This window comes from Trachemys scripta, chromosome 6 (genome assembly GCF_013100865.1).
Source record: "Trachemys scripta elegans isolate TJP31775 chromosome 6, CAS_Tse_1.0, whole genome shotgun sequence".
Lineage (NCBI taxonomy): Eukaryota > Metazoa > Chordata > Testudines > Emydidae > Trachemys > Trachemys scripta.
In genome coordinates this window covers 87983730-88008471 of record NC_048303.1, presented here as the reverse complement: position 1 = coordinate 88008471, position 24742 = coordinate 87983730, and the positions used below count along the sequence as shown (strand labels likewise).

The window sequence follows — 24742 nt, the reverse complement described above, 5'->3', positions numbered from 1 at the left end:
TGTAGAGCTCATGGCAGGTCTTGATTTAACTGTGCAAGCAGCAAAGAAAGGAGAAGTGAGGGAAGGACGGAAAAAGTAAGAATGATGCACAAAATTAAAGAGGAAAGGGGGATTGAAAAGCACATTATGGAAGACGTGAGCAAGGGGAGCGAATAAAACAGGGATGACTCTTTCAATTAGTTCCCAGTATTTAATGCAGCAACTTAAAACTATTTTAAAGATTGCAACTCTCCCCAGGCCATGCAGATGGAAAGCACTCCATAGGGAGGGGGGGAAAGACTTCCCAGTATATTGTGACAAGGGTTTGTTTCTGTAATAATCTAGAGAAGCTTGGTGGTCAGGGCTTGAAACTAGATACTGGTCCATCAGCAGATGCTGAAGATATATCAGTAGCTGTACCTCACTCATCACTATCAGTCCCTGCTGGAGTCACTGCAGCTGTCAGAACTGACACTGAATCTGGCAAGCTCAGGGTGCTGCACATGCTTTCTGTTTTGCATGTGGCATACTGAATTTGTTAGTTTCAGCATGGTGGAAGTAGCAGTGGTAGCCCCAGGCAGAGGTGGCCACCTGACACATCTGTTCAGCTGGAGTCAGACCAGTCTGTCATGCTGAACATTTGTCCATATGAATCAGCCCTATGATGTGTTACTTTCTATCCCCCTTTTCAGCTAGCATGGCATCTCTCCCTCATATCTGTGCCATACTGAGTGGAGTGCTCTCCCTTTCAGAATCACAGAGGCATAGCTTTCATACCCATCCAAAAATGTCTCTGGTCAGATTAAGCAGACTTGGTGCCATTTGCCCCAAACTGCTCTGCCCTGCCAGCTGAATAGGTGCAATCCCACACCAGTGGAAGAGAGCAATAGGGAGTAAAACCAGTGTGGGTATCCACTCCTGGGGCTCAACTTGTCTTCTCAGACTCTCAATTAACATGGACCATCTTGTTCACTCTAGATCTCTGGCATTTGTACTCCAGATCATGTAGCATTAGGGCATAAGCATTAAACACTCCACTATCATGCTGGAAGGACATAACAAGTGGGGTTCTGCAGGGATCGGTTCTGGGTCCGGGTCTGTTCAATATCTTCATCAGTGATTTAGATAATGACATTGAGAATATACTTATAAAGTTTGCGGACGACACCAAGCTGGGAGGGGTTGCAAGTGCTTTAGAAAATAGGATTAAAATTCAAAATGATCTGGACAAACTGGAGAAATGGTCTGAAGTAAATAGGATGAAATTCAATAAGGACAAATGCAAAGTATTCCACTTTGGAAGGAACAATTAGATGCATACATACAAAATGGGAAATGACTGCCTAGGAAGCAGTACTGCGGAAAGGGATTTGGGGGTCAGAGTGGATCACAAGCTAAATATGAGTCAATAGTGTAACACTGTGGCAAAAAAAGCAAACATCATTCTGGGATGTATTAGCAGGACTATTGTAAGCAAGACACAAGAAGTAATTCTTCCACTCTACTCCGCACTGATTAGGCCTCAGCTGGAGTATTGTGTCCAGTTTTGGGTGCCACATTTCAGGAAAGATGTGAACAAATTGGAGAAAGTCCAGAGAAGAGCGACAAAAAAAGATTAAAGGTCTAGAAAACATGACCTATGAGGGAAGATTGAAAAAATTGGGTTTGTTTAGTCTGGAGAAGAGAAAACGGAGAGGGGACATAACAGTTTTCAAGTACATAAAAGGTTGTTACAAGGAGGAGGGAGAAAAATTGTTCTTCTTAACCTCTGAGGATAGGACAAGCAGTAATGGGCTTAAATTGCAACAAGGGCAGTTTAGGTTGGACATTAGGACAAACTTCCTAACTGTCAAAGTGGTTAAGCACTGGAATAAACTGCCTAGGGAGGTTGTGGAAGCTCCATCATTGGGGATTTTTAAGAGCAGGTTGGACAAACACCTGTCAGGGATGGCCTAAATAATATTTAGTCTTGCCTTGAGTGCAGGGGACTGGACTAGATGACCTCTCAAGGTCCCTTCCAGTTCTGTGATTCTATGATTCTATCTGTCTGTCCCTTGTAGGGTGAGCCATTCATGGTTTGTTTGGCAGTGCTTTGTCTGTACTGGCCCTGGCAAGAGATGCTACAAACCTGAAAAATAGCAATTCTTCCTCATTTCTGTGGGTCAGTGCTCATTGTACTCTCGCTGGTAGTTCCCTTTACACTTGTAGCAAGTCCTTACACTTCAGAATAAATTTCCTTTAGGAATAGCAATACTTTGAAAATATTCTGAGATACCAGACTTAGTTAACTGTACTATGTCTGCCTCTGAGTCTTGTACACTACAATATCAGCATTATCTTCTGCAGCCACATTAAGGGGTTCTTATTGGCAGGCTATGACATTCTGGGGTGCAATCCAGACCACACAGGGGTTGTGTCACCCCTGCCCTGCAAACATGAGTGCCTCATAATGCTTTGCTCCTGTCACTGCCACCTGGGACCTCACAACAGCCTCTAACAGCAGGCAAGTCCCAACTAGAGTGTCTATATATAGCTGCAGCCTGCCAGCCACACATCAGCCACACTCTGGCATCCACCAGACTGAATTACCACTTGCAGGGTGACCCCAACACATGCCCAGTTCCAGATTTCCCTCCAAAACATGTGTTCTGCAATAGCCAGCCCTCTCCTGGACTGTCCAGATATATTAGTCCTATTGCCCTGGCAAGGGGATCAATATCCACACAGTCCTGCTACTTTAAATGAGGTTACCCACAGCCCAGTTTAACCAAAACAGTGGATTCTTTTTCATTAAAGAATCAAACAAGTTTGCTTAGCTACAAGGAGGTTTTAAGTGAGTACAAGTATAAAGTATTAAAGTCAGAAATGGTCACAAGAGAAATAAAAATAAAATGCTTCCTAGTACTAAAACTTAAACTAGATTTGGTTCAAGGTGAAGTTCCTTGCCGCAGTGTCCCAGTAACATTGCCGACTAAATTCACAGGCCAAGGTCTACTCCAAAAGTCTGTTTCTTTTGTTTCTGAGGTGAAAGAGCGAGAGATCAATAGGGAGAGACTTCTTGGGGTGTTTTTGCCCCTCACTTTATAGTCCAGTCCCCCTTTGAAATGCATTCTCCTGAGGGTTACCCCTAGATAAAGTTCATTCCTGCTGTGAGGTTGGAGTCATGGCGTCTTGTGGTGAAGAGATTTCATGCTGTTGTTTGCTAAAATGCAAATCTGTTGGTTCCTGCCCCCCACCCCCCGCCAAAGAATGGCTGCTTGATTGGTGATTGCCCATCAACTTTGATGACACTCAGAGGCATCAGCTTGTCCTTTGTCTTTGAGAAACTGGTTAACCCAGACTTGTTTGGCAAACACATTTCAGACGTAATTTCAGCTAATGTTTATAACTTTACACATAATGTTGCTGCACACATTTCATCATGATATTATTGACCAATGAGTTATTAGTTTTCAAATGATAACTTACAAGGTATATTTTGTATAAAGATTATTACAATAGTATGTGGGATGTGAATATAGGGGTTTGGTCTCACAGGCTCACCTATTCAGACATCTCTTTGAAAGCATTAGCCATGCCCTTTGCTCTTGAGAATGACTTTCAAACTCCATTGCTTTTTCTTAGAGTCAGGCACGTCTTGCAAGAACTGCTCATTTCAAATCACTCGCAGGGGTGAAGAACTGTTGAAGGATATTTCTAGAGCCTAAAATGCTCTCCTTGAGAGCGTGATTTTATTTGCATTGAACCATGTTAAGTTAGGGTTTGGGTGGAGGTGGGAAATCAGTTTGAATGATGAACTGATGCTCCTTGAATTCAATGCCTGCTGCATGTCATTCCTCGGAAATGAAAAACTAGGAAATGCAACAAACTTAATGTTGCTTTATTATTATAATTACAAGACAAATCTATCTATAGTCTGGGTGGCTTGTTTCAAAAAGGCTGGCCTAGATTCTGCTGTCAGCTACACCAGTGTAGTTTGAGAGCAACACAGTTAAATTACTTAGCATCACTCCAGATGTACACCTGTGTAACAGCAGAACCTGGCTCACCTATTAAGGAATTAGACAATACATTCTGTAAAATAACCATAGAGATTGAAGGCGCCATCTACTGGTTGTCAACAGCCTTTCCCAAACAATTAGGCTGTAAGAAGAGCCACCTCAAAAGGATATGATCAATTTGTTTTTAACCCAAAATCTAGGTTATAACCACAATTTTTAAATGTGCGTTGTGTAAAGTTCTGCACCTAAATCAGCGGTTAGGGCACCTAAAGAAGTGGCCTGATTTTCAGAGGTGCTGAGAACTGAACAGCTCCCGTTAACTTCAATTTGAGCAGTGGGTGCTTAGAACCTGTGAAAGGCAAGGCCCTTTTTGGAATCCAAAATATGGATTTGGGTGCCTAAGTTAGGTGCCCAGATGTCACAATTTGGCCTTTGTTTATACAAGGGGCTTAGAAAAATAACCAATATGAATATCAATATTTGTGTATTTGTTTATTTCAAATTAAAACTCACTTCAGGTTTTAAAAATTGAAAGTTCAGTATTCACCTGCAGCCCTGTGAACCCAAAGAGGACAGCTGTGTACTAGTGCTGGAAAGTGAAACTGGCCAGCTTTGTTGGACAGTCTGAACTGCATGAAATGCATAAAATAAGCCACATCACAAATAAATGAGATGTTTTACATTGTTTGATTCTAAATCTAAAGCGTTTAAACAAAATAAGTATTTTAAAAAATATTAGCTGGACAGTATCCCTTTAAAAGATTTAAAAGGGCTGAGTTTATAATAGACAGCCAGGAGTTGAATTTGTAACAGTAGTCAGCTCAAGATTCTTGCTCCTAGCTTTAGACTATTTGGTGCTTAATGTAGGTGCCAAGTGCCATATCCTTACTTCCCTTTTGGCAGAGAGTGGGGAACTGAACCTTGGTTTCTCACATCCTAGCAAGTGCTCTCACCACTGGGCTAAAAATCATAATGTAGATACCCCCATCTCGTCCTCCTCTATTTTGAGACCTGATCTGGTAGGTACCCTCTAAGAACACCTTCTAGATCAGGCAGCACAGGTGAGATAGGTTCTCCTCAACCTGTCTTCTCTTAGTATGTGATCACACTGGGGCTTAGACAGGAAATAGGTGTTCAGAGCCTAGAGTGAGGCAGACAGGCACATATTCACAGATGCAACTAGGGTGACCAGATGTTCCGATTTTTTAGGGACAGTCCCGATATTTGGGGCTTTTTCTTATATAGGCTCCTATTACCCCTCACCCCGTCCCGATTTTTCACACTTGCTGTCTGGTTGCCCTAGATACAATTCCTGAAATCTGTAAGGCGTTTGACTTGGTGCCACACCACATTTTGATTAAAAAAAACTAGAACAATATAAAATTGACATGGCACACAATAATGGGAACAAAAACTGGCTGACTGATAGATCTCAGAATGTAACTGTAAACAGGGAATCATCATTGAGTAGGTCTGTTTCCATTGGGGTCCCACATGGATGGTTCTTGGCCCTTTACACTATTAACATTTAGATCAATGACCTGGAAGAAAATACAAAATCTGCAAACAGTATCTCTGATGACGACACAAGGATTGGGGGACTGGTAAATAATGAAGAGGACAGATGACTAATCCCTTGGTAAACTAGGCACAAGCAAAGAATGTGTGTGTTAATATGGCTAATTGTAAATGTACACATCTGGGAACAAAGAACGTAGGCCATATTTACAGGATGGGTGACTCTATCCTGGGAAGCTGCGACTCTAAAAAAGATTTGAGAGTCATGACAGATAGTCAGCTGAACATGAGTTCCCAGTGTGATGCTGTGACCAAAAGAGCTACTGCGGTCCTGGGATGCATAAACAGGGGAATCTTGAGTAGGAATAGAGAGATTATTTTACCTCTGTATTTGGCACAGGTGTGGCTGCTGCTGGAACACTGTGTCCAGTTCTATGTCCAGAATTCAAGAAGGATGTTGATAAATTGAGGGAAGAGCCACAAGAATGATTAGAGGGTTAGAAAAGATGCCTTATAGTGAGTGATAGACTCAAGGAACTCAATCTATTTAGCTTAACAAAGAGAAGGTTAAGGGTGACTTGATTACTCTCTAACTATGTAAATGGGGGACAAATATTTAATAATGGTCTATTCAATCTAGCAGAGAAAGGTATAACACAATCCCATGGCTGAAAGTTGAAGCTAGACAAATGCAAACTGGAAATAAGGTGTACATTTTTAACATTGAGAGTAATTTCCCATTGGAACCAGGTCCTCATTATTAGCTGCTCTAACTTTCCAATAAAGAACATAATCTTCCTGAAATTTTGTTTGCTGTATCTTGTCCTAGGGTAGAGTTCTTCTGGGGGAGTTTAGTAAATATTAGTCAAAGAATTTTAAAGTTACAATATGTGAAACTTGCACACACAGCATTTTGTTTACTATGGTGCCCACAGAATAAAAAGGTTGCATTGTTTCTTTGTTCTGGACCTAACATGCTGTAACTTCCCTCAAAAGTACAACTTACAAGGACGACTGATAGTTAATGTCCTGGATACTTATGCCTACAGTCCATTGAATCTGATATATCATATAAAAAGCAACATTTATAAATATAAATGTTCAGTAGTATGGCCTAGCCTTCCTCAAAACTCCAGCTGCTACTCTGAGTCATAGGCGAGGGATTCAGAGACCAGTGGGAAATGTGGTGGAGGTGGGTAGGGGACCTGGACACTGGCGGAATATGGAAGTGAGGATAAAAGGGATGCAAGAGTCCCCAGGATCTTAGCAGAGAGTTGGCACAGAGAGGGAATGGAATAGGGTCAGAGAAGAGAGGGTATAGAAAGTGGACAAAAGGAAACAGGGCAGGCAGAGCCCACCTTGGGAGACTTGAACCCCAATTCAGCAAAGTACTTAAATGTGTCTTTTGCTTCAGGGGGCTCTATAAGATTCATCAGAGCAGGGCTCCACTTCTGCAGACCTTATTAATCCACCCAGTTTTGGCTTTTATTACAAACCTTCCTCCAGAAACTAACAAACAAACCAACAAACAACTTAATTAAAACAGGGAAGAATGTGAAAGCATTTAGATGTATATTATTAATCTGTATCGAAGTAGCACCTAGAAACCTCCCTCAATCAGGGAGGCCTGTGACACATGTAACACAAAGGTAGTCCCCATACCAAAGAGTTTATAATCTAAATAAAGAGTTTACAATCTACATTTCAATGGAGGTCATCTAACACATCAAAAAATCTTCACTTTATTTACAAAAATTCTATGCCTTTCAAAAAAATCCAAGTTCAAGTAAGTTTGCAAATGAACAGCTAAAAGAGCCAGCCAGTTCCTCGCTATCATATGATCCTTCCTATCACCCTGTCTGATTTACTCCCAAATTTAACATTGCCTTACCATGCAATTTTCAAAAATAGATACATACGTAAAAAAACCCCACAAATTACTACAAGATTATAAAACCCCATTGCTTATACATGGGATGCATTTCCAAAGATTCCTTAGTTATCTGTTATTTTCAATTCTGCATATATTTTTGCAGCTTTCATTGGTGGCAATGTTAAGTTTGGGAAAAAAATCAGGTGGGATGATAGCAAGTGAAGGATTATATGGTGGTGCCAAGCTAGCTGCATCCCCTAATGTAACAGACTGGCAGTTCTTTTGTGAATGTCCCCTGTTAGCAAGTTCTGGTGATCACACTGGGAGATGTTAAGTGGGTCCTGCTGACTCACTGGTTTAGGTATGTAAATCTAGAGGAGAACAGGTAAAGGTTGCATCTGAAGAAGTGAGGTTCTTACCCACGAAAGCTTATGCTCCCAATACTTCTGTTAGTCTCAAAGGTGCCACAGGACCCTCTGTTGCTTTTTACAGGTAAAGGTTGTTGCCACTTCACTCATGCTATATATTCCTTCTCCACTCAGATTCACTTCCTCCAGATTACACCTCTTCACCCAACTTAACTGTGTGTAAAGTTAAGAACACATTACCGGTATTTTAATGGGACAGTCTCACAGTCTACAAAGTTAAACACATGCATCAGTGTTTTCAGTATTGTGGTCTTAGTTGGTAAACATTATATGTAAATATTCTAATCAGCAAGACTTGACTACACTTATGTAAGCGCAAAACACCCTATATTCATTTAATTCCATACCCCAAAGATTTTCCCTTTTATTAATAAAAATATCTTATTATTCAATCAATATGTATAGCACTAGTAGACAATTGATGGAGCTCTGAGATATGCTTAAACACCTGGGATCAAATTAGTTTTGAATCTTTAATTCTAGTTAAATAGCACATTACTACTTCTGTATATATCCAACATATGTAATTTCCAAGGGGACTTAGTGTAGGTTGGGTGCTGAGGCGTAAATGAAGAAGGCATCTATGATGTGTGGAGTGGCTGCTTTGCTCAATTAGCTATTTCTAGACTTCTGAGGTTTTTTTTGGGGGGGGGGGGTTTAGATAGAAGAATTATTTTATGGAAATTATCATACACTTTATTGGGGTTAAGTAGACTCCATAGAGGCATACTTTCACTCTTAGCTATTTCCTAATCTGGGTTTTTCTTTCCTAATTAACATAATTATTTCACATTTATATTATAGTAGTGCCCAAATGCCCCATTAGGATCAGAGCATCATTATATTAGGCACTGCTCAAACACCTAGGGATATCCTTCCACAAAGAGCTTGTGTTCTTGTAATATATTATATTAAAACTGCATAAAATGGTGGCTGGAAAAATTAATTGGAAAATAAGACTGGGGTAATTCAAACTAGACCTGATCAGAGTGACCCAAAAGATCAGGGAGTGAAATCCTCCCACCTACATTGAAGTCAAAGGGAGTTTTGCCTCGTATCCAATGGAGAGTCCTGTGTGGGGAATCAGATACATATCAACCTCTCTAACCTATGGGGAATCTGCAAAAAAATAAATGCAGCTTGAGCTGGAGGAATATCTCAGTGTTTTCTTTTCCCACAGGACTCACTTCCATGTTTTATCCCATGGGAAGGAGAGACTGTCCTATGTTCCATCTTCAAAATCTTTATTATTGCTGGTGATACACAATCCAGAATGAACCCAACTTGACTTTCTGATCCCAAGCTGGGGTAGAAAACTTTTCTTTTTACTTGTAACTAAGCAAATAGACTCTGGAAGTCACTGAGACTCAGTAAATGTGCAGAACCCCGCAAAGCCATTTATAAAGAGTCACTTTCCAGCAATCAACTGTATTTGAAAATCTATTTCCAAAAGTACGGCAGTTAACACAATTACTGGTATTTGCCCACCTACATTCCCATCTGCATAACATTTTGGCTGCACAATAGCTTTCATTTTACAGTAGGAAAAAGATGTACATTCCATTAAAGGAAATCCCCATGCTGCTACTTAAGTGTGACTCAACTGACTTATTAGTAATCAAATCCATCTACATATCAGCACCACACCAACCATCTGTGGTACCATACTATCTGAAGGGCTTTGAAAACCTCAGCTACCTTGGGAAATCTGTGAAGTTTGTGGGGGTAGCGTGGTTTACATAAGGCAGCAAAATACATTTGAGAAGAATGAACAACAAACTGATTTCAGAGTCAATTCATCTTTCTTTGCAGCAAACATATCAGAGTCTGCTTCAAAGAAAACAAATTAGACCTGTTTTCAGTATACAAAAGAAAACAGGCAGAGGAAAACAAAAATTTTAAGTTATACCCTGTCAGAATAATGGAGTTGTTTAAAGGATAGACTTTTAGAGCTCCAAAAGAGGATAGAGGCCCAGTTGATTGGTCTAGTTCTTGTAAATTCTTTTGTCTTTTCTCTTGTTTTCCTTTTTCCCATTTGCCTTTATTTTGAACTCATTAGATACAGATTACTCCAGTGACTGATGCTCTAGAAATACCTTTGGGGGTACAGAAAGGTATTCTGAACAATTCCTATGTTTGTTAATTGGGGCATGTTCTTTAAAATGTAAAAAGAACAGGAGTACTTGTGGCACCTTAGAGACTAACAAATTTATTAGAGCATAAGCTTTCGTGGACTACAGCCCACTTCTTCGGATGCAACTGAAACCTTTAAAATGTAAAATAGTCATTTTACCAACTCTTTAATATGAAAACAATGACTTAGTCATTAAAACTCTTAAAAAATATAATTAGTCTTCCTCCTAGCATAACTTCCTCCTAGCATAATAATTAGTCTTACTCTATAGCATAACATTTGGAGATCTTACATCAAGAAGATTGAAAATAATTTATGTTTCTATAACTTCAAAGGAGAATTAGCACAGAAGATTTTTCCATAATCACTAGAAATGAGCTGGATCTTCCCAATGACAAGATGAAGCCTTCTCTGGAACAAGGTATCAAACTTTGCAAATTCCCTCCTCTCCTGACTCTTTGGACCCTAATAATTACATGGCAGGTCTCTTAGACATGTGACCTGTTACTCATAGTTTCATTGGCCCCACATCACACACACCAGGGACAGCAGAGCTAGAATACCCCTCCTGAGTCTTGTCTGTGATCCTGTTTGACTTGACTCCAGTGGGCTTGTAGAGTGGATTTCTCACTGCCTTCCCTTCATACTATTTGGAAAGTTGCACTTTAGTTCCTCCTTCCACAATCTTTTGAGGTGGGATTACAGGCACCTATGAGGTGGCTTGGAAAGTGTCATAGAGTATGCAGAGGTAAGAGACCTGGTCATAGATGGAAAGGGATTTAGGTGCTCCTCTTCTGTTCTATTCTATATAGGCTCTTATACCGCCCTCATCACCATAATATCTGAGCACCTTCCAGTAGTACATTAAGCAATGTAACTGGCATCTGTCACGGACAGTCCAGCCTGTCTTCAGAGGGAGATTTGGGTGTGCAGAGTTTTGTTTTATTAGGATTCTTTTTTAAATCTAGACACTTCTAGGTGTTTGTGGTAGAGCAGCATGTCGAAGAAGTGCACCTTGTACTTGGAGTGGAAGGTGGTGAGGTCTGTGATGGTTCTTAGCTCCTACAGGAGTTGATTCTCCTGCACACAAGGATTTTTGCTTATGGTAGAGAGCTCACTGTGGCTGAGGAGTGGAGTTGTTGACTACAGACTTCATCCGAGAGGTGACACACATCTGTTAGTTCACACTGGGCCCCCTAAAAACCAAGGGCTAGCTCTTTGCTTGGAGTCATAGGTGCTGGAACTAGGGGTGCTAAGAGTGGCTGCCATACCCCCTGGCTTGAGGTGGTTTCTATTATATACAGAGTTTACAGTTTGGTTCAATGGCTCTCAGCACCCCCACTATAAAAATGGCTTCAGCACGCCGGCTTGGAGTGCCCTTTTTCTACAGTGGGATGAATTAGAGTTGTGTCCTTTCAGGATTTCTATAATCATCAAGCCCATAATTGCATGTGTGTTCACCTTCTCAACCTGCAGCAGAGGGAAACAATGAAGCTCTCTTCAGTAAACATCTGCTAAAGGAACAGTTTGTTTCAGAGAATAATTGTGAACACTGACAGCAGGATGTCATAATATAAATGCCTCTCTCCGAGGCTGCAATTATAGAAAGAGAATGAGGGAAAGTTTAGCATTCCCTCATGAACTGACTTTTACAGTAAGGACTTGAGAAATTCCCATAAGAGCAGGAGAACAATATGTACATTTGCCCAATAATCCACAACAAACAGCCTGATCCTGGAGCCTTTGCTTACATGAGCAGCCACTTTAGCCTCGTCTATGGTAGGAAAAGTTAGCAAATAGTTCCCATACTATGGTTCAGTTCCACCAATGGTAGCAATATTGGGAGCCCTAGGTAGATGGACTTTTTCACCACTGTGTCAGTTAGACTTGCTCTTATTTTTAGCTGCATCTTGGTGTTTCTGCAGTTTCAGCAGAAGTCCCTTATTACATTTACATATCCTAGGGAAATTTAAAAACCATATGTACATAATCCACTGATGCAAGCTATAGCTTTTTAGCTTGTATATACTGCTACTTCATTACCTAAATAACTTCAAGAATTTTGTTAAACCAGATAAAAATTTGAAGAAAGTGCCCATAACATCTATTTCAGGTAAAGCTGAGTTACAATTTCAGTTTTGAAGCACTTTTATCAGTTGCTTGTAACATCCTCAAACAAATTCTGGGGATACTTTATATTAACATTTATATTAGTTTATAAAGGGATAAGAAAAGATTAACATATAAGTACGTTGAAGACATGAATAGTATGTGCTATAGATAACTGCAGTAGAGTTATAGATGATTACAAGCAACCTACTACACTGTTACTCTCTTTAATAATCTATAATAATTGAGTAACTATTTATTAAAACACCTAGTAATCATTTATAAACCATTTATAAATGGAATCTTAATACAAAGTGAGACCCAAATTCCACTGGGGCTGAAAATTTCCATGCTTAGTCTCAACCCAAAGATGAAACTTTTTGGAAACTCTGTTCTTCAATACACAAGTATAACTCACATCAAGGTCAATGGGGACTATAACCTTGAGTATCAAGGCAGATTTGTCTAAATATATTCAAGAGTTATATAACCCAGCCCTATCAACCTTAAGATCTCTTAGCTCTTCCTATGCCCACCCTGCCCACAGCCATCATCCTCATTGCACCTTTTCAGAGGGGGGTCCCACAGTTACCTGGCCTTGTCTTTGACCAAATCCTCAGACTGTTACATTTCCCCTGACTCTACCTTTCTTGAGGTCACAGCAGTAAAGTTTTTTCTCTCTCAGGGTGATTGACCATGTGTGACCACAAACCAACAGTCTATACCACCAATTTCAGACCTCTTAAATAAAGCAAGTTTATTTGGCATGGGTTAGAAAATAAAGAGAAAACTCACAAGTGAAAAAAGTTAAAGCAGAATATAAGCTCAGGCTGTAACGTTGTGATAAGCATAGTGAACTAGGCCTAGATTCTTAATTATAACCTATTAGTTCAACAAGATGGAAACTGCAGATGGCCAAAAGTTCCGGGTTCTTCGTCCTACAACAGCATGCTATTTGCCACCTATCAGCATCTCTCTTCAGAAATATGTGTGACATGAACTGGAAAGGGGTATCCAGGATCAGTATGTTTGCGTAACCAGAAATTTTCTCTTGTTATGGTTCTCAGTTTTCATTAGCATGTTGTGTATCGCTTTAGCCCTGCACAATTAAAGGTGTTTTTGTAAGCTTCTACATATTTAGTTCATTGATTCATCATATAAGCTGCTTAATTTCCTCCTCCTAATTTACTTGTGTACATCTTGGTGCATTGACTATTTCACACCAGCTTCGCCCTCTCTGGATCTGTAATGTAGTGCTGCCTAGAGTGGGATGTGGTGAGCCTGCACTATGCCTCTAGCATAATCAAGTCAGTTTGCAGTGATGCAGACCTGAGCAAGATTTTCACTGAGGATCAGGACAGAGGTCTCATTGACCACTAATCTTGTATTTATCAACATAAATTTGAGATTCTGGTGTCACCCTGGAGGGTGTAGTAACTTCAAAAGACATGGGTGCTATTTGGTTGTGTTGTTCTAGCTGCAGATGTCTAGCAATTGACTGGAAGGGGGGAGGAGAGTCCAGAGTGGTTTTGTTCTGATGGTGATCGACTAGTACAGCAGTTGTCAACCTGTAGTCCGCTGACCCCTGCGAGTCCGCAAATTATGTCTAAGGGGTCTGTGAAAGGTAGTCATTACCATAGAACAGTGGTTTTCGGTCTGTGGACCTCTGGGGGTCCCCAGACTATGTCTAAGATTTCCAAAGGGGTCTACACCTCCATTTGAAAATTTTTAGGGGTCTGCAAATGAAAAAAGGTTGAAAACCATGGGACTAGTGGATACTAGATGTTTTGTATGTGGCACATCTGCTCAGTTTTCCCTGACACTGCTTCTGCAGTTAGTTGAGAATGGGCCTAGCTGACAGCCAAGTGCCAGAGCAGTGTATAGTGTGGTGACAGGTAGGTTGCATGCTTTTCTTTCTCCCTTTTTCTCTTCATTCTTCACTTTCTCCCCTGGCTGCCCCTATTCCTCCTGCTCCTTTCTCAAGCCTGACCCCCTTTTCCTCACATCCCACATCTTGCCTTATCCTTCCTATGCTGTCCTGATTCTTCCTATGCTTCCCCTCTTTCCCAGCCTCTCTCTTTTTCTGTCCCATGCTATTCCTCTTGCCTGCCCTCAGGGATCAGATTTGGGGGAAGGAAGTTCTGGTTCTCAACTCAAGCTCTGCCCACAATCCCAGAATAGCAGGAGCATTGCCAACCCTCAACATTTCAAAATGATGAATCAGGACCAAACAAATCATGAGATTGGCCTAAAAATCATGGTATTTTTAAAATCATAAATTGGGGGCTCTCTTTATTTGCCTTCTGGTGGCACTTGTTTCATTTTTTCAAGCGTTTCTCCTCAATCATGAGAGCTAGAAACTTCTTTAATAAAAGCTGAGATTCTCCTGCAATCTATTGATTGCAGCAGCTGGGACCTTAAGGAAAACACAAGACTTGCAGTAAAATTTCAGGAGATGGCAACACTGGGATGTTTCTACTAAAATCATCAGAAATGAAATAATTTACAATATAGACTTTAATATTTATTTGTCATTTGGCTTCAAAGTAAATACCCAGTTGGGACAAGTGAGGGCAGTTTATACTTCTTTTAGGGCCATATTCTGTCCTCAGATTTATGCTTGCAACTCTTACTTAGGATCCATGCTTGTGTATCTGTGTAGTGGCTGACACAGTGATCACTCCCCGCATTGTCTCTGCCACACAATTCTTCTCCTGTCTGAGGCATCCCTATGTCCATGTGGGGGAAAGGGAGGGTTTTGGTGTTTGAGTTTTAGATTCCCTCCTCACTTTCCCACCAATCTATCCTTACCTCCCCTCTAAGCTGATCAAACAGTAGCTCGGCTCCTTTTTCTCATTCAGAATGGGGTGGGGCCCAGCATCTGGAATCCAAACTCCTCTATCCCTACAGCAGGGGGGAAGAGGGGAGTAGGAAGTGATGTTGGGAGAATGACCAGAATTCTTGTGCTTTGTGCACAGCTGTGAGCCTCTCCCAGCCAAAGAAATCACATCAATCTGTCTTGCATACATGTCCACAGAGAGCAGTGCACCAAGAACCAACATACAGGCCTACAGATATCCTCCCTCTGGTGCCCTTGTCCAGACAGAGCAGAGAATCACCATTTTGAGGCTGCCCTGATATAGCTGGGTTGTCATTTTGGAATTGGGCTGGAGGTGGCAGGGGGAGGGTAATGTGTGGCGATTCAAAGGAAGCAGATAAGTGTCTTGAGGATTAATCTGCAGTGTCCTGTCCCATACTTATATATCCCCTCTAATGCAAACCAGCTCATCATCATAAGAAAGGGACATTCAGCCCTGCTTGGGGGTTCTTACTGGGAGGTTTTTAAGTGAGGTGAAACTTGGGGTATGCAAGATAAATCAGACTCCTGAAAGGGGTACAATAGTCTAAAAGGGTTGAGAGCCACTGTCCCTAGAGAACTCCCTGACTGGGCTGCACAAGTGCCTGGGGGCAGAGGTGGTGCTAGCCCATTGGGGGCCCTAAGTATAAATATTTTGGGGGCCCTCCACAACACAATAAAGCAAAAGGGAAAGCCCCTCCCACCCCCCCTTCAGTTGCTTGGGGCCTAAGCAATTACTTAGTCTGTTTGTGCCCAGCACGGGGTCTGCCTCGGGGCTCCATTACACTACTAACCACAGATAGGGTTGCCAGGTGTCTGGTTTTCGACTGAAATGCCCGGTAGAAAAGGGACCTTGGTGGCTCCAGTCAGCACTGCTGACCGGGCCGTTAAAAGTCCGATCAGCGATGCAGCAGGGCTAAGGCAGGCTCCCTGCCTGCCCTGGCTCCGCACCGCACGGCTCCTGGAAGTGCCCAGCATGTCCCTGCGACCCCTAGGTGCAGGGGCCAGGGAGGCTCCGCAGGCTGCCCCTGCCTCAAGCGCCAGCTCTGCAGCTCCCATTGGCCAGGAACTGTGGCCAAAAGGAGCTGCGGGGGAAGGGCCTGCGGGCACGGGTAGTGCACACCGCGCAGAGCCGTGTGGGCGCGCCTCTGCCCAGGTGCCGGACATGCCGGCCTCTTCCGGGAGCAGTGTGGAGCCAGGTCAGGCAGGGAGTCTGCCATAGACCCAGTGCGCTGCCGACCAGGAGCTGCCTCAGGTAAGTGCTGTCCGGCCAGAGCCTGCACCCCAAACTCCCTCCTGCATCCCAACTCCCTCTCAGATCTCCCATCTGCACCCCAAACCCCTGCCCCAGCCCTGAGCCCAAGCCCACACCTGCACCCCCAACCCCGGCCCCATCCCAGAGCCCATTCCTCCTCCCCCACCCCAGCCCTGAGCCCACTCCCGCACTCCAACCCCCTTGGCCCCAACCCAGAGCCTGCACCCCCCAGCTGGAGCCTTCACCTCTCCCACACTCCAATTCCCTGCCCCACCCTGAACCCCTCATTGCTGGCACCAGCCTGGAGCCCTCACCCCAACCCCCTGCCCCAGCCCAGTAAAAGTGAGTGAGGGTGGGGCAGAGCAAAGGGGCTGGGGGAAGCTGGAGTGAGTTGGGGGCGGGGCCTCAGAGAAGGGGCGGGGCAGGGGGCTGGCCAAGGATATTGGGTTTTGTGCAATTAGAAAATTGGCCGAGCAAAGCCTGCCCCTGCAGGAGACACATCCTCCCCTCCCTCAGTGCCCCGTGGGCAGCACCTCCGGCCACCTCCCCTTTGCTCTGGGAGAGCCTCTCCTCTCCCACCCACCCACATAGGCGTCTTCCCTGGGGTCCCCATCGTCTCTCCTGGGCGGGGTGCGCCCCACAGAGCCCTCTGCTCCAGGGGCCCCTTTAGCCTCCCTGCCGCGGGCTCTGATCCCCACCCCAGCCCGGGCGCGGGGAGTCCGCGGGGCCCGCCCGGCTGTGGGTGGATGTGTGGCGGCGGGAGGGGGAGAGCCTCGTTCTTGGCTCCTCCCTCCGCGGGAGCCTGCTTCTTCCCCAGCCTCTACGTGATGACGCGCCGGTGACTCGCCGGGGCCCCTGGGCACAGGCCTGTTGAGCCCAGCGCCGCGAGCCGGCCCCCGAGCCAGCGCCAGGGTCCCGCAGCGCAGAGCGGCCGGCCAGCCCCAGGGGCGCCGCTTCCCCCTGCGGCTCGCGCGGAGGGAGCCGGGCGCCTCGGGGTGAGTAGCCAGCGGCGCGGCGCGGCGCACCCAGACATCGCAGGGACACGGCTTTCTATCCCCCCGCCACAGCGCAGCCCGTCCGACGTCCCGCAGGAAGGAGCTCGGGGAGCAGCGGGGGAAGGAGAGGCAGCGGGGGCGTGAGCGTGAGTGCAGTTGTGCATCGTGACAGCGAACTTCTTGCGGCGAGCCAGAAGCCCCGCTCCAAACAGGCGTGTGTGTGTGTTGTACATCCAAAGAAGTAACATACATAAAATCTGTAGGTGGCTGTGTGTGGTTTTTACATGGTTCGGGAAAGAGGTCTTTAAAAAAGAAAAGGGGGGGGGGATTTTTTAATCCCCTTTTGTAATTGCAGCTGTTTGGTTTGGGATTTAGCTGCAGAGTGGGAGAGAGAGGTGAAAAATGTTTCTACTAAGCAGGAAAGGCCTTTTCTCTTTTCGGATGGTGTGTATGTAGTTCGCTTGAATCTCTGTCCTGTGCATAAATAATACACCCAACAAATACATGATGTACCTTTGTGTGAGATACTTATCAGTGTCTAACATATGTAGGGACCTGCCTTCCTCTTTCTGCCTATTGCTCTTCAGGGAGGCTAATGAAATATAAATATTGGACTTTAAATGGAAATAATTTGGTTGGGGCTTAATGTGGAGGTATTTAAATCTTCATTTGGCTGGTCTGCTTTTTTTGTAAATAACTTACTTTGGAAGCATATAGTTCTATCAGACATGGGTTTATGGATTAATAATTTTTATTATCAGGAGAGAAGTGTTTCGGGGAGAGGAAGATACCTTTTATGTGCAGTCGTGTATTACTGAGGTGTCTAATTGGCAAACCAAAATGATTAAGTAGTAATCTCTTCTTCTCTCTGTTTGTAAAGGGAAATGGATTGCCCTGTCCCTGATATTTAGTAAACTATTAGCTGTCACAATGGGCCTTTCTTTGTGGTTTGCTGAGCAGAGAGAGGATCATTGAAGAATAACTGGAGTCTGAGAAAATTGTGTTGGCGACGCTGGTTTCATAATTGGTTTTGAATAGATTAGCTGTTGAGTGATCGGTAAGTTTTCTGACGTCTTGAGGGTTGTGCTAAGCTTTCTCCATTCCCACTCTCAACCATCAGATTTAATGCATGTATTGCCTGCGTGTGTTACAAATATAAATATATTTTATATATTAGGAAAAGTAGGGAGAGAGAGGTGGCTCTATAGAGAGAGGAAGGGGGCAGATTCTGACAGATGACATTGACCGGCTTCTTTTCCTGCCACATCTGCTTGGTAATTGCAATATGTGTGATGCTGCGGTGTCTGACTTAGGCACTGCCCTCTCTTCTCTTTTCTCCCCTTCTTTGGATAATGGGATGGTGTTGTGAGGACCAGGAAGGATACAAGCATTGCCATAATGGATCAGAACAAATAGTCTATCCTGTTTCTTGTGATGATCGGTACCAGTTGATTCGGAGGAAGGTCTAAAACCCCTGTAATGGACAATTACACAGTAAAGAACCTCACTAGTAAGAGTATGAAGGAATAATGACGCTAGTCAACAGCTTGTGGCTCTCCCCAGAGAAGGAGTGGGAAGGGATTTTATTGCTTAACTGTTTGCAGGGCTTTTTCATTTTTTGCAAATACCAATAACAGAATATAGGGAAGTAGTGTTTGGGAGGGGAAATTTTAATCAGCAGGAAGCTTACGAAGTTGCAATAGATGGGTTAGCATTCTTGAGAGATACATCAGATTATTGTGTAGGGCAGTAAAAGGGAAAATGAAAGGAGGCTAATGCCGTTGCTCTGGCTCCTCCTCCTTACTTGCTGTCATTAGAAGAGCGGTGGATAGAATAATGTAGGAGTTGAAATATGCTCTGTGGAATAGCTGCTTTCAAACGAGGTGGAAAAACACTGTTATGCACAACCACAGAGTATGACGAAAAGGAAGCTAGGTACTTGTGCTAGCAGCTGTACTGTTTCTTTACTCATTTGTCAGTATCAGTGAGGATAGTTACAGAACTGGATTCAGATTTTCTCTATTATTCTCTAAACTTTATATCTCAGCCTGGGGGCATATGACATTTTTACAATATATATTCATGTAACTAAAAAGAAACATTCATGTTTTTATGATTATATCTGCACTGATTTCAGTGGACTGTGGGTGGAGGGTTCCACCCTATGGTTCTCAGCACAGGATCAGTGCCAGTGAGGCTACTCATCTGAGTAAGACAAATAGGATTTGGCTCAGGGTTTCAATTCAGGATCATGTTTGTATTTCTCCCATTAGAGTCATTGGTTGACACATACTGGTAACTTCTCTAGTTCTTTCTATAATTTAATTTTTTCAAATATCTGGGCATGGCATTTTGCAGATTATTTCATAAAGTGTATTTGTATCTTCGGAAACTTTAAAAGTAAAACTAAAGCAAATAAAAATACTGAGACTTACAAAAAGACACTACTGTGCATACAGTATTTTCATCTGAAGATTTTTAGTATGTGTATTTTATTAGATAAGTGTAAAATAACAGCATTTTGCTGGATGGTATAACATTCCACAGAGCATCTTGTGTCCTTCATCATTAAGGCAAATGGGAGTTACCATACAGGACCAGACCGTTTGAGTCTGACAACCTGTTGCTTGCAATGGGCAGCACCTGGCTGATGCTGAAAAGAAAGGTGATTCTCCCCACCCCTCCATATTGAACTTGTCTAGTTATGCAATGCCGAACATGAGGGGAAATGGTGGATAACAGATGAACAGTCTAAACACTGTGGCACTACACAGGAACCTAGGAGTTGCTATGCCACATTAAACTAGTTGTCTGTCTAGTGCCCTTTCACTTGACATTCTGCAGTACCAGATGCTTCAAAGGAAGGCGCAAGTAACTCTGTAGTAGACAATTATGGAATAACTTTCCCATAAGAAGAAGAACAGGAGTACTTGTGGCACCTTAGAGACTAGCAAATTTATTAGAGCATAAGCTTTCGTGGACTACAGCCCATTTCCCATAAGAGAAATTTCTTCCAAACTTGTCAGTTGGTGGTTGGTTTATGCACTGAAGTGTGAGTATTTATGTCTCTTATAATTTTTTTATCCTATCTAGATGTTCTTTTAAATCTATACATGTCTAGTTCTTGTAATATCCTACTAAGCTCTTGGCAGCAATGATCTTGTGGCAGTGAGTTACACAGAATAATTATGCACTGTGTTTTAAAAAAATAAAAAAAAAATCATTGGTTTTAAATGTGGTGTTTTTCAGTTTCATGGAGTGTTCTTTGTACTGAGAGAGAAGGAGTTTACCTTCTTATTATTTTGTTGTACTCTATCATGGTCTGCTCTCTAAGCTAAACAGTCTTCAATGCCTGTTCATACCGCTAATCATTTTTGTTGCTAGTTTCTGATGCCCTTCTATTTCTGCTTTCTTTTTTTTTTTGGAGATGGGATGAAACAGTATTCCAGATGAGGGTATACCAATGTTATATTTTCAGTATTATTTTCAGTTCCATTCTTTATACAGCCTGACGCTTTGTTTTCTGCTTTGCATGTCTCAGTGCAGTGAGCTGTGTAATGCCACAGTGGTTAGACTGTTTATCTCTGTTATACAAAATTTCCCCTTATGTTCAGCATTCCAGTAGTCTGGAAAAAGGGTAAACAGTTTTTCATAGAGCTGCCCACCCTGTTGTCTAGGTCTTTCGCCTGAGTGTTTACAGTTAATTTAGAACCAAGCAGTATGGATGAATAGTTAAAATTCTATGCCAACAAATACACAGTAATTCACACTAGAAGAAATAATTTCATCTGCCATTGTGCTGCTCATTTGCCTGGCTTTATTAGAGTGGTCTTTTCTAGTCTTTACTTAAATTATTGTCATCTGCAATTTTTGCCACTTCACTGTTCACCCTTTTCCCAGACCACTGAAAAGTGTCTTAAACAACACCCGCCTAGTCCAGGACATTGGACCACCCCACTGTTAACCTTTTGCTGTGCTGAAAACTGATAATTTAGGTCCCAATCCTGTAAACATTTACACACATGCATAAAGTTTGCAGTTTCTAATCCATGACAGTACTGTACTTTGTTTCTCACTCCTATAACTACTCAGTAACCTTAAGAATCTCTGGTGTGAGATTTTGTTAAAGATTTTTTTTGAAAATCCAATTAAATTATTTCAGCTAGTTCTCCTTTATCCACTATTTTGTTGAAATGTTAAAGAATTCTAGTAGCTTTTAGAGGCAAGATATCCTTTCACAGGTGATGTGCTGGTTTGTCCGTATCATATTGTGTCCATCTAAATGTTTTATCATTCTATTTCTAATTATTGTTTCAGCCAGTTTTCCTAGTATTGAAGCAATAATATAATCTAGCTCTTATATAGTGTCTTTCATTAGTAGATTTCAAAGTGCTTTACAAGGAGGTCGGTAGCGTAATCCTTATTTTACAGGTGAGGGAAACTGAGGCACAGGGTGGTGAAGTGACTTGCCCAAGGTTATCCAGCAGACCAATGCAGAGCCAGGAATAGAAGCCAGGTCTCCTGGGTCCCAGTCCAGTGTGCTATTGACCGATCATTGGAACTGAGTTGTGCAAATATTTATACCTGTGAACTCAATGGGACATGAGTAAAGTTATTCACATGCATATGTTTTTGAAGGATCATATCTGTAGACCAGTGGTTCCCAAACTTGTTCCGCTGCTTGTGCAGGGAAAGCCTCTGGCGGGCCAGGTCGGTTTGTTTACCTGCCACGTTCGCAGGTTCGGCCGATCGCGGCTCCCAGTGGCCGCGGTTTGCTGCTCCAGGCCAATGGGAGCTGCTGGAAGCGGCGCAGGCCGAGGGACGTGCGTGCCGAGGGACGTACTGGCCACTGCTTCCAGCAGCTCCCATTGGCCTGGAGCAGCGAACTGGGAGCCGTGATCGGCCGAACCTGTGGACGCTGCAGGTACACAAACCAGCCCGGCCCGTAGATTGCTGTAGACTTTACTACCCTAAAAGACAACATAGCAGATTATGATTTCTTTAAAGGATTATTGAAGAACATTATTTCGGGTTAGAGAGCAGTTTGAGAGATGACTGTTTGTGTAGTACAATTATTGTTCAGAAACAGGCTAAACAAATCTGAGCTAGAAATGTTTGTAGGTTTTTAATTTATTCAGTCTCTGTATTTTAAAGGGGCACTGGCAAAATAAAAATAACTTAACACCATTTTACTTGGTCTAAATTTGATACCCTAAATATGGAAACTAAGATAATCTTTAAAAATTCTAGTTTAAATTGTGTGCAGTATGTTTTTAATTTTTGCTCTGCATTAATTTGGGTCAGTGAAATAGACTGGTCACTTTCACTTTGTTTACCATAAGTTTCACTTTGAATTTCTCATGCACTACTACCTTGCCACTGTTTCGGTTTCCAGCATTGTAGGGAAATTTTTAAAGATTAAATGGAATTGATTAGACATTTAAAACAATCTAAATGTTACAAAAATGAAATCTTGCACCTGTGTTACTTAGCTGACCCTCTGAGGCCTCAGTCCTGCAACTTCATCCAGGCAGGCACCCCAGTGAATTCCGTGGGACTCTGTGAAGTCCATGGGATTGCCTGCATGAATCCAACTGTGATATCCGGGCCTAAGGCAAGGGCGGGCAAACTTTTTGGCCGGAGGGCTGCATCGGGTTTCGTAAATTGTATGGAGGGCCGGTTAGGGGAGGGGGTTGTGGCCTGACCCCCATCTCCCCCCCCCCCCCGGGACTCCTGCCCCATCCAACCCCACCTTATTCTCTGATGGCCCTCTGGGACCCCGCCCCATCCACACCCCTCCCGCTCCCTGTCCCCTTACCACCCTCTGCCCCCCGCCGCCCCATCCAACCCCTCCTCTCATTCCTGACGGCCCTCCTCTGGGACCTTTGCCCCATCCAACCACCCCTTCTCCATGTCCCCTGACTGCCCCTGGAACCCCTGACTACACCCTGCCGCCCCATCCAATCCCCCCTCCTTCCTGACTGCCCCCCTGCCCCCATTCAACCCCCTGTTTTCCCCCTGACCACCCCAACCCCTATCCACACCCCTGACCACTCCCCGAACTCCCCTGCCCTCTATCCAACCCTCCCTGCCCCCTTACAGCACTGTCTGGAGCACCGGTGGCTGGTGGCGCTACGGCGGCGCTACAGGTGCGCTGCCCGGCTGGAGCCGGGCCATGCCGCTGCCACCACCACACAGCACGGAGCATTGGGTCAGGCCGGGTTCTGCAGCTGCGCTGCCCCAGGAGCGCGCTGCCCCAGGAGCACGCTGCCCCAGGAGCACACTGCCCCGCCGCCCAGAGCATTGTGCCGGTGGTGGAGCGAGTGAGCTGAGGCTGTGGGGGAGGGGGAACAGCAGGGAAGGGGCTGTGGGCTAGCCTCCTGGCCCAGGAGCTCAGGGACCGGGCAGGACGGTCCGGCCCACGGGCCATAGTTTGCCCACCTCTGGCCTAAGGTGATATCTCATTTTTACCAATGTAAATTAGCCAGTTAGGCAAATTTTACTGATAATGTAGGAGAATTCTAAAATGGATAGTTGGAAAACAACTGTTGGAATGTTCAATGAGAAGAGTTCTCTTCAGGATCCAGCTTTTTGAGTAAGCTTCACTTTTAGGATGATCTCCAGCGAGAAAAACTAGGAAAACAAGATTAAAGTGATGTGTACTATCATGTACGGTGTGGTTGGTGATCAAAGTTTTTAAAAATAGATACTGTAAGATTACTTTGGTAGAAAAGAGCACCAATAAAATTGTTTTTCTGCCAGCAATTTTCAGATCTAGAGAATTCTGAACATTTGCCAAAATTCACATGAATAATTAGTGATGCTCTTGAATGGTTAGTGCTGTGCCAGCAAAATTTATTAGTATTGTACTATGGCTGTTTATTAGATATAACATAAAATGGTTGCAAGGAACGCTGGGCCCCCAGCTCCTTCCATTCTCCATCATGGACCAGCAGGGCACAAGAAGGGTTATAAAATCCCAAAAGCTCATAAAGAGACATGGAACATGGCCTTGTGCATGCTTGCCCTTAACACCTCTGGGACATCACTAATCTGTGTGTGTGCACGAGGTGGGAATGGATGGATTAGAGCCAGGGAGCACCCCCTCTATATGATATGATCTCCTCATTTACCATCAGATTTCCCCCAAATGCCTATTCCAATTCTCTAGTCCACATTAAAAACAAGTATCAGAGGGGTAGCCGTGTTAGTCTGAATCTGTAAAAAGCAACAGAGGGTCCTGTGGCACCTTTAAGACTAACAGAAGTATTGGAGCATAAGTTTTCGTGGGTAAGAACCTCACTTGTTCAGATGCAAGTATTGTTGTGAGGTTCTTACCCACGAAAGCTTATGCTCCCAATACTTCTGTTAGTCTTAAAGGTGCCACAGGACCCTCTGTTGCTTATTAAAAACAAAGAAGGCAAAACTTCATATTCCTTATCAATCTAATGGGAGGGGGGGAAGTGTGACACAAACTGAACTAAAAATAAACCAATCATTTCTCAAATCACCTTTTTGTCTCATAGAGAAGCAAAAAAGGGCATAAACCAAACTTGTATCCTCCTTTGCAGGCTGCTGCATGTTCTGTTTAGA

At 43.5% G+C, this 24742-nt stretch overlaps 1 protein-coding gene across 3 annotated transcripts in view; it reads left to right on the top strand.

Moving 5' to 3' along the window:
* Positions 1 to 16783: 16783 nt before the first annotated feature.
* The window catches only part of JAK2 (Janus kinase 2), a 142664-nt gene continuing 134705 nt past the window's right edge, over positions 16784 to 24742 (top strand). The window contains exon 1 of one of the 3 annotated variants that reach the window (XM_034773224.1): positions 16784 to 17149. The gene's annotated coding sequence lies outside the window, so the exon portion shown is untranslated. Of the gene's footprint in view, positions 17409 to 24742 lie in introns of all 3 variants that reach the window. The other 2 variants (XM_034773223.1, XM_034773221.1) reach the window with 2 other exon arrangements.